Here is a 10,864-nt window from a genome sequence, read left to right as displayed (position 1 = left end):
GTCACCAGGAGGTCAGATACCCTCAACGTGGCAAGGAACCAATCAGAAGTTAACTGATGGACTCCGGACATGCTTTATGGTAAAAGTGTCCTAACAGTGATGCGCAGAGCATAGCAAACACCTTGGGTGGACCTACAGGCCATAACAACCAGTTGACCAATCAACACAGAAGGGGCCGTCCAAGCCCGGAAGTGAACCAATCCTGTTACAGACCTCTTAGACACTCCCCTTGCTCTACCCAACATACTCCTCCCCTCCCAGCCCCTTGGGGTCCTTTTACTCCACCTGCTGTGATGAAAGGATAAAGGGTTTAACTCGTTAAGCAGAAACAAAAGACTCTGTGCTTTTGCATCAGAATGGGTCTCTTGGTGATTGGGGGGGGGGTTCAGAATTTGGGAACAACACAAGGATTACCCATGAAGCTCAGCTCGGGTGCCTGGCCTTGAAGCAGGCATCCTGAGTGTTGTCCCCTCCTCCCCAGACGGGTTTTCCTTTTCTAAGGTCTTCTAAGAGAGAAGTTTTCCGTGGATTAGCTTCTGACTGGAAGGTGAAAGTACTTGAATGTCAGTGCAGCTGATGAAGGTGGATTAAAGGCACTCAGACCCATCTGCATTTACAGACATTAGGCCGGCAGTCATGTCACACAGAGCCCCCCCCTCCTTTTTATTTAATGTCCCTTGTCATTATTGAACACTCCACCGAGATGGAGTATTCACTGTTGCTCACGGGGAGCACAGATGGGTTTCTACGGCAGTGCCACACCTAGACGCTGTGGAAGCAGAGGCACAGTCCAGTCTGCACTCGGAAAGGCAGAGCCCTTTTCTCCTCCTTGGGCTCCCAGGGGGCTCTTTGCTCTTGGCTTGAGCTGAGGAGCAAACTCCAGAAATTCTGGACGCTTGGGCTCTCAGAGTGGCCTGCCCGAGGCTGAGCCTGGGGGAGGAGAACAGAAAGCGCCTACGGGAAGCAAAGGACACAAACAAACCTGCAAACAAGGCCAGCATTTGTTTTCAGAGAGAATGAAGCCATTCAGCCCTAGCGTGGTGCCCAGGGCTTCCTACCAGCCCTGCAACCCAGGAAGCCCGGCAGGACCTTTCCCCACAGCCACCTCCGCCCTGCTTCTGTGGGTGGCCTGGCACATCCTTGCACCTGTTGGGCTGAAGCCGCCGCCAATCCCCCATGATCACGGCTGAGGGCTGCTTGCTTCTGGCCCTGCGCCTGGCCAAGATGAGGTCTCTTCCTTTCCCTTCTCCATCCAGCTTTCTCCTCCTCTACCTCTGCAGCTGGAATCCCCACAGACGGCAGAGCGCTGAGGGCCGCTGCAGGAGAGACTGCGTCCACTCATCTAGGGAGGAGAAAGAGGGGGTCAAGCGACTCTCAGCGTCCACTGCCGGGGCCTCCACGAAGCCCTCTCATCCATAATAGCGCTCCCAGCAGATAGAGGATGTGACAGGAAACAGAAGCAGCCGCAGATAATAGAAAATCCACTCTTTCTAGAACAGTCTATTCCACGGGAATGAGGAGCAAGCTCAGCAGGGAAAGGTACCAAGGAAGCCAGTAAAAGATCATGACTATTCAATGAATCAATGCGCTGCCCTGGCTCCCAGTCCCTGTGGCAGCATGGGGAAGACTTGTTTTGAAGGAAGGGACAATGAGCCCAAGCTGTGAGCGGATTGTTTATTTCCTTCAACTGAGAGCACCCTGCCCTCAAGTCCAAGAGAAAGGCTTAGTTTCACTTTCACTCAGCTTGACTTCATTAAGCACCTACTATGTGCCAAGGTCCATTTCCATCCCTGAGGGGGGGGAAAATGGAGGCTAAGAAGCAGTGTCACCTGAGGCCACTCTGTGCCTTTGCAGGGACTGGGAAAGCCTGCTATAGAAAAATGACCTTATCAATATTGACATGGACAGCGATGACACAAACAGCATGCCCTGAGGTTGTACAGCAGACGAGCTGCCCAGCTCTCTCCAGCGTGGCTACTGCCATAATGCAGAATGAACTCAAGTGTCATTGTACACTTAGAGTCAAGGCCCCTTTACTGACACACTGACAGCACTTACCAATGCTGTGCCCAAACTCTGAACCCCCAAATCACCAAGAGACCCGATCCGATGCAAAAGCAAAGAGTCTTTTATTGTTTAATTGTATTAACTCGCTTCCTCTGTCCAGTCCGACACAGCGGGTGGAGGGACCAAGGGGTGGGGAATGTATTGGGGTGAGTAAGGAGAGTGTCTGGGGGTCCACAACAGCCTCAGGGTTGGTGTACTTCTGGGCTTGGGTGACCAGCTGCGGCAGGCAGGTTGCTATGGCTATAGGCCCTCCCAAGGTGGCTGCTATGCTCTGCACTCCACTGTTATCACAAAGCACATTCAGAGTCCGCCAGCTAACTTCTGATTGGTTCCTTGCCACACGAGGGTACCTGGCCTCCTAGTGACTAGGGGGCCGGCAAGGGAGGGAACTCAGAACGTGTTTCTGAGTCAGGGGCCTTTTCCTTGCTGGGCCTTTTCTGCAGTCTGTCATGGCTGCCAGGGGGCTGGGTGAGGGTCTGGTCCCTTCACTAATGAACACAAATGTCGCAGTTATTAAAATCAATACAGTAATGGTCCCCATTCCCAACTTCCTGTAGTCTGCCTTCCATCTGGTGAGGCAATGTTAGAGGCTATACTGTGTTTACCCCCATCCCCACTCCTCATAAGACTCTTATTTTGAAGTCTTACCCTCCCCATACTCTGCCCTCAGAAGTGACTTCCTGTGATGTGGGGGATCCTGTTTATTTTTCCTACTCGATTTGAAAGAATTGGGAGACCCTGGAAGATGTGCTGGTGAGGGCATGTTCATACAGAGATGATTGCATCAGGAAGGCTCTGACCTTGATGCAAAACTTGAACAAGCAACGCTGGGCTGGCGTAAGTGAGTGAGTGCATCTGTGCGAACGTGTGTGTGTGTGTGTGTGTGTGTGTGTGTGTGTGTGTGTGTGTGTGTGTGTCTTGCCTGCTTGCAGGAGATGGGTTCTGGGGATGGCCCCTTGGGTTGCTGTTTTCTCTGCTTCCTCTCTGCCTGGAGGGAAGGAAACTCCCCCAAACCCTGCCCCCCATTCTCCAGCACCCTGACCTTCAACAAGGACTAAACAGTCTGAAACCAGGAGCCAAAATAAACCTTTCCTCTCCGTTGTTTTCTCAGGCCTTGTATTTCCAGGGGGAGAAAGCTGACACCATGGGTCTGTGTGCACCTAACTGGTCTACCCAAGTGGCTCCCTGGCAAGAAGCAGCTGGGTTTTCCAGGAAGGGCCAGAGGGTGAGGAGCCCAGGAGCTGAGGTATACAACAAGCAAATGAGTGGGCGTGGCTGGATTCCAGCAAAACTATTTATGGACACTAACATTTGGATTCTAGGCCTGCTTTTTTTTCCCCCAAATGTTACAAAATATTATTCTTTCAATACATTTTTTTCAGAAGTATTAAAAACCATTCCTAGCTCGCTGGAGCTACCAAAACATGCATGGGGCTGAATTTGGGTTGGTATTCTAGATCGTGACATTTAGCTTTTCTGGGAAACAACTTAGACGGAGAGCCAAGGCCCTGGAGGGGCAGGTCGTCAAGTATGCTCTTGCTTACAGAGTGGAGGCGGGGGAGCAGGGAAGGGGGCAGAGAGGACCTGAGTTCTGGGGCCTGGAGTCAGCCCCAGGGCCCTCCTCCCAGCCTGCACCCAAGGGCGCTGGCTCAGACTGCACAAAGGTTGTTTCTGGGACACTGGGTTTCTGAGGCTGCTGTGTGGCGGGACACAGCATCCACCTGCTGCTAAGACCCACCTGTCCTCACTGCCCTGAGGAGAGAGCTGCCTCAGAGCAAGAGAGAAAGCCACCCATACAGCCCTCTGCCTGGTACCATCTAAAGCAACAGTTCTCAACTTGTGGGTTGAGACACCCCCCCCCAATTGAGAGGTCACATAGCAGAATGTTTTTTTTTTCCAAGACAGGGTTTCTCTGTGTAGCTTCAGAGCCTGTCCTGGAACTCACTCTATAGACCAGGCTGGCTGCGAACTCACCTCACAAACATCCACCTGTCTCTGCCTCCTAAGTGCTGGGATTAAAGGTGTGCACCACCACCTCCCAGCAACAGATATCTTGTGTATTGATATTATGAATCGTAACTGTAGCAAGATTACAATTGTGTAGCAACACAATCATCTTATGGTTGGGGGGTCACCACCGCATGAGAAATTGTATCAGAGGGTCACAGCAGTAGGCAGGTTGAGCACCACTGTGGATCTGGAGGGGGGAAGGGTTGTGATGGCCCATCTGTGTGTCGGCGATAATTACGTGTGGCTGAGACACAGAAACAGATAAGCAGCTGGGGAGGTGACTCAGTCAGTAAAGTGCTTGGTGCACCAGCCTGAGTACCTTAGGTGGGATTCCCAGCAACCACGAGATCATCATTATAATCTTTGTTTGTTTTTGTTTTTAGAAACCTTGTTACTCTGTGTAGCCCTGGCTGCCCTGGAACTCACTCTGTAGACCACGCTGGCCTCAGAACTCACAGAGATCTCCCTGCCTCTGCCTCCCAAGTGCTGGAACTAAGGGCGAGCACCACCATCACCTGGCTGGTACTCCTGCCGTCTTAGTGTTATAGCATCAGGGACAAGGAAGGGTCCCTGGCACTCTCTGGCGGATAGTCTGGCTGACTTGGGCTCCAGATTCAGTAAGTGGAGAGTGACAGAAGACCTGGATGTTAACCTCTGACCTCCACACCTGTCTGCTCTCTCCTGCACATCCCCTCCCCTCCCTGAAGCAGATAAACAATTCCTGGCGTGCTGGCTAACCCTTCATTTTAAGTAGGCTTTATTTTTAGGGAAGCTGTAGGCTTGCAGCAAAACTGAGCAGAAAGTGCAGAGTGCCCATGCACCTCCTTCCCCATGCACTCTCGCTGGCTCTTACATCCACAGAGGCTAGTACGTTAGTTACGAGTGATGAACTACAGTGACAGGTCCTCCCACGGGTGGGCACTCTCAGTATTGAGCTACTCCAAAGAATGGGTTCAAGGCTTTGCCCTGAGCTCTGCCTGTCCTAACTGGCCCTGGCAGCCTCCAGTCTTTCTCTGTCTCTACTTTTGCTCTTCCCAGTTGGAATTGTTCAGTGTGTAGCGTTTTTTAGATGGTCTTCTTCCACACAGAATGTACACGTTGGTGTTGAGGAGATGGCTTATTGGGTGCGTGAGGCCCTTATTGCACACAGCTGTGAGGACCCGAGTCCTGACCCCCAAACCTATCTAATATTGCTAATCCCAGCACTCCTACACGGGAGGTAGGGACAGGAAAATTCCTGGAAGCATGGGGGCCGAGCCTGGCCCACTCATGGAGGAACACAGGAACTGTCTCAGCTGAATTAAAAGGCTAAACCAATGCTGACGTTATCCTCCAACCTCTACTTGTGGGAACACACACACACACACATACACTCATACACTCATACACACACATACACACACACACACACAAAGAGAGAGAGAGAGAGACAGAGAGAGAGAGAAGGAGGGAGGGAGGGAGGAAGGGAGGGAGAATGGGAGGGAGGGAGGGGGGATGGGAGGGAGGGAGGGAGGGAGGGAGGATGGGAGGGAGGGAGGGAGGGAGGGAGGGAGGAGAGAGATCCCTCAAGGGCATACCTACTTTCTCCAACTAGACCTACCTCCTGACATCTCCCCTACCTCTGCATGACACTCCAAACTGCTAACCAAGTTTTCAACACATAAGCCTTTAAGGAACATTCCAGATTCCAGATCCAAAGTGAAACAGGCTAAAGGCAGAAAGGGGGAATTTCGCATGTAAATCATGAATATTCATATTAATCACATGAGGCAAGACACGCCGTGCGTGTGCTCATGTGTGCCTACACACGCGTGAACATTGTAGAAAACCAAAATCTGGATAGGGCATCGCCAGGCTCCAGAAGACTCAGCTATTGTTGGAGGGGATCTGGTTAGCCGGCCCCTAGATGGCCTGAGCTGTGTCCCCCAGGCCTCTGCATCCACTAACAGCAGCTGTCCCAAGTGACCACTGTTGAGGAGCCAAATGACTCTTTCTCCAGGAGCTGAGTGGGGCTGAGGAGTAGAGAGGGGAGAAGCAGGGGTTGGTACCAGGCAGGAAGCCCCTGGAGCCAACAGCTACCAAGACATCATGGCCGCTATCTTGCAAACCTACTGAGACAGTGGCTTAGCCGGCTGTTCTCCTACTAGGTGACCCTTTCCTTGACTTCCCCAGGGGCCCACTCTGCTGTTCCATCGACTTCATCTGCTCAGTTCAGCACTATTGTTACCGTCACCTCTTTCCTGTGACAGCTGAGAGCGCTCACTCATCAAACAGAAATCTACCGACCACCTAGTACGTACCAGATACAATCTGGATCCTGTGCTTTCTAAGGCTAGCAAGAACGCAGAACGTTCCTTCTCCCGAAGCCTATTTTCCGAGGGGAGGAGAGAGACTATCAGGAAAATAAATTCACATTTTATACAGAAGTGACTGTGAGACAGTGTCACTGGTGAATTAAAGAACCCAGGAGGGCGTGCCGAGAGGATTGTGGGCGGCTTCCATCTTTGGTCTGCAGCGCCTCTAACTAATCTCTTTTGTGTGTGTGTGTGTGTGTGTGTGTGTGTGTGTGTGTGTGTGTGTGTGTGTGTGTTTTATGGTCTGGGAGCAGAGACAAGATGTCCTGTACCCCTGACTTCAAAGTCACTCTACAGTGAAGGACGACCTCAGATTTCCGGACCTTGCGTTTCTTTCTACCTGCTGGGTTGAAGAGCCATTGCCCAAGGCTGAAACTGTATGTGTTGGGTGGGGAGAGGGGGCTGGTGCACAGAGAGGTATGTTCATGCAGAGGCCAGAGGAGGACATTAGCTGTGGGGACATCAGCTGCATCCTGCTCTTGACACCCGTGCTGGGGACTAGAACTCAGGTCCACATGGGTGTGCAGCAAGCACTCCTACCCACTGAGTTACCTCTCCAGATCTCTGAAACTGTGTTAAGCTTTCTCCAAACTGAATCGGTATTTTACAAACGGAAGAGAATTTGCCCTCTCTGAAAGTCAGACCAGAGAGAAGGTAGCGGTTTCAGCCCCGCACTTTGCCTGTGGCTATTTTCGCTAAAACCTTGTTGACATGGTGGGTATGCTGTCTTCTATCTGCTGTAGTTGTAAGCACTAAGCAGTGAGCCCACTGTTCTCTGACCATCAAGGGCTCGATCATGCTGGACCCTATGCGTGGCGATATTTTGTCTATGATCTAACGAATAAAGTTTGCCTGAAGATCAGAGTGCAGAGCTAGCCACAGCAGTCAGCCATAGAGGCCAGGCGGTGGTGGCACACACCTTTAATCCCAGCAGCCACAATAGTTAGCCTTAGAGGCTGGGTGGTGGTGGTGGTGGTGGTGGTGCACACCTTTAATCCCAGCAGCCATAAAAGTTAGCCATAGAGGCCAGGCAGTGGTGGCACACACCTTTAATCCCAGCAGCCACAATAGTTAGCCTTAGAGGCTGGGCGGTGGTGGTGGTGCACGCCTTTAATCCCAGCACTAGAGAGGAATATAAGACGGGCAGAGACGGGTGTGTGTGGGGGGGGGGGAGCAATGCAGTCTGCAGTCACGCTGAGGCCAGGATCGCCCCTTTTGGTCTGAGCCTTGGTAGAGGTGAGAACTCCTTAGTGACTTGACTGCTTTGCTTTTCTGATCTCCGGCTTGAACCCCAATATCTGCCTCTGTTTATATTATTTGTACTACACCTGGGTGGCCTGCCCAGGAAGGTGGGTGGGGGATTTTCCCATGTATACCCAGCTCCCCATAGGAGCCTTTGCCTCCAGCTACATTCTGTGGGGCCCTTTCCCTGGCAGAATGGCAGAGGAGTCACCTCCTGGAGTTGTTGGCCTTGGTTCCCCTCCCCCCACAGACACACACCTTGTTGAGTCATCAGTGCACAGCCCAGCCTCTCCCCAAGCCCCGTTATTACTCCTGGTTATCTCATCTCCAAAGCGTATAGCGCTCTGGGTATCTCTCAACCTAACTGTTTATCAGGACTCCAGCCCCTGTTTCCCTTCTCAGGCCTCAGCCCAAGCCAGTCCCTCCAACTCCCACCTGGCAGGCAAAGTCTTAAGCCCAGCATCCCGACCGGCCTTCAGCTCCCGGAAGCAAAGGTACCTTCTAGACACTGAGTGACAAGAGCCAGGCCTGAGCAAATGTAGACTATCTTATGTCTCTGAGGGTAGTTCACTCATTGAGAAAGCTTTCAGAGTCTAGACCCAGACCGCCAGGGTTCAGATCCCAGCTCTGCTGGTTTCTGATTCTCAGGTTTTTCCACTTCCGGGTTGTGTGAGCTCTGTGAGTGTCTTGACTTCTCCAAACTTGAGAAGGAGAGTGTAGGCCGTACGTCCTGCAATGCACCCGCTCGGCAGTCATGGTGGCTCATGTAACTGATCTGATGGAAATAAAGTTTTGTTTTGTTTTTTGTTTGTTTGTTTTTCCGAGACAGGGTTTCTCTGTGGCTTTGGAGGCTGTCCTGGCACTCTCTGTAGACCAGGTTGGCTTTGAACTCACAGAGATCAGCTCAGCCTGTCTCTGCCCCACAAGTGTTGGGATTAAAGACGTGCCACCAATGCCCGGTGGAAATAAAGTTAAAAAGTCAATTCCTTTGCCGCATGTCAAAGCTCCAAGGCCAAAGGCAGCAGTAGCTGTCACAGGAACACACACACACTCACACACACACACTCACTCATACACACTCACACACACACACTCACACACACACTCACACACACACCACACACACTCACACACACTCACACACACTCACACACACACTCACACACACCACACACACACTCACACACACACTCACACACACTCACACACACTCACACACACACTCACACACACCACACACACACTCACACACACCACACACTCACACACACCACACACACACTCACACACACACTCACACACACACACTCTCACACACACTCTCACACACACTCACACACACTCACACACACACTCACACACACACTCACACACCACACACACACACTCACACACACACACCACACACACACATACTCACACACACACACTCACACACACCACACACACACACTCACACACACCACACACACACTCACACACACACACACACCACACACACACCATACACACACACACTCACACACTCTCACACACACTCACACACTCACACACACACTCACACACACACTCACACACACCACACACACACACTCACACACGAATACACACACTCACACACACTCACACACACTCACACACACTCACACCATACACACACTCACACACTCACACACACTCACACACACACTCACACACAAATACACACACTCACACACACTCACACACACACTCACACACACACTCACACACACTCACACACAAATACACACACTCACACACACACTCACACATACACACACACACCACACACACTCACACACACACTCACACACACAGACACACACACTCACAGACACACACACTCACACACACACCACACACACACACACTCACACACACATGCACTCACACACACACACTCACACACACACTCACACACTCACACACACACTCACACACACTCACACACACACTCACACACACTCACAGACACACACACACTCACACACACACTCACACACACACACTCACACACACACTCACACACACACCACACAGACACTCACACAGACACTCACACACATGCACTCACACACACACACTCACACACACTCACACACACATGCACTCACACACACACTCACACACACACTCACACACACATGCACTCACACACACACACTCACACACACTCACACACACACTCACACCACACACACACACTCACACACACACTCACACACACCACACACACACTCACACACACACCACACCACACACACACACTCACACACACTCACACACACACACTCACACACACACTCACACACACACTCACACACACACACTCACACACACACTCACACACACGCACACACACAACACACACACACAACACACACACACCACAACACACACACCACAAACACCACACACACACACACTCACACACACACACACCACAACACACACACCACACACACACACACACTCACACACACTCACACACGCTCACACACACAACACACACACACTCACACACACACACACTCACACACACCACACACACACATACACACACACACCAGACACACACACACACCACACACACACTCACACACACACACACCACACACACACATACTCACACACACACACTCACACACACCACACACACACACCACACACACACACTCACACACACACACACCACACACACACATACTCACACACACACACTCACACACACCACACACACACACTCACACACACACACACCACACACACATACTCACACACACACTCACACACACCACACACACACACTCACACACACCACACACACACACTCACACACACACACACACACACGGAGATCAGTGTCCTGGACTTGCATATCTTCAAGACAGACATGCGCTGTGGGGACCCAGGCCACAAACTATGCAGGAGACAGAGCCCTCTGGGCGGGAAAGGGTGCTTCCCGGCAAGGAGGAGGGTAGAGCCCGCCAGTGGCCCCCGGTAGGATCTGGAGGCGGATGATCCCACTTTGTGATACATCTCTGCCACATGGACACGATTGGGGGTGACGCAGAACTATTGGGGTATGGTCACCCATCATCTTGTTCCTTGGCTCGCCGGCCTGATTGTCTCCACCCTGGGCTGGGCCCTAACTTCTTCCTCAGGAAATG

The sequence above is a fragment of the Mesocricetus auratus genome, unplaced genomic scaffold, assembly GCF_017639785.1.
Source record: "Mesocricetus auratus isolate SY011 unplaced genomic scaffold, BCM_Maur_2.0 Super-Scaffold_100023, whole genome shotgun sequence".
Classification (NCBI taxonomy): Eukaryota; Metazoa; Chordata; class Mammalia; order Rodentia; family Cricetidae; genus Mesocricetus; species Mesocricetus auratus.
This window is presented reverse-complemented; position numbering follows the sequence as displayed.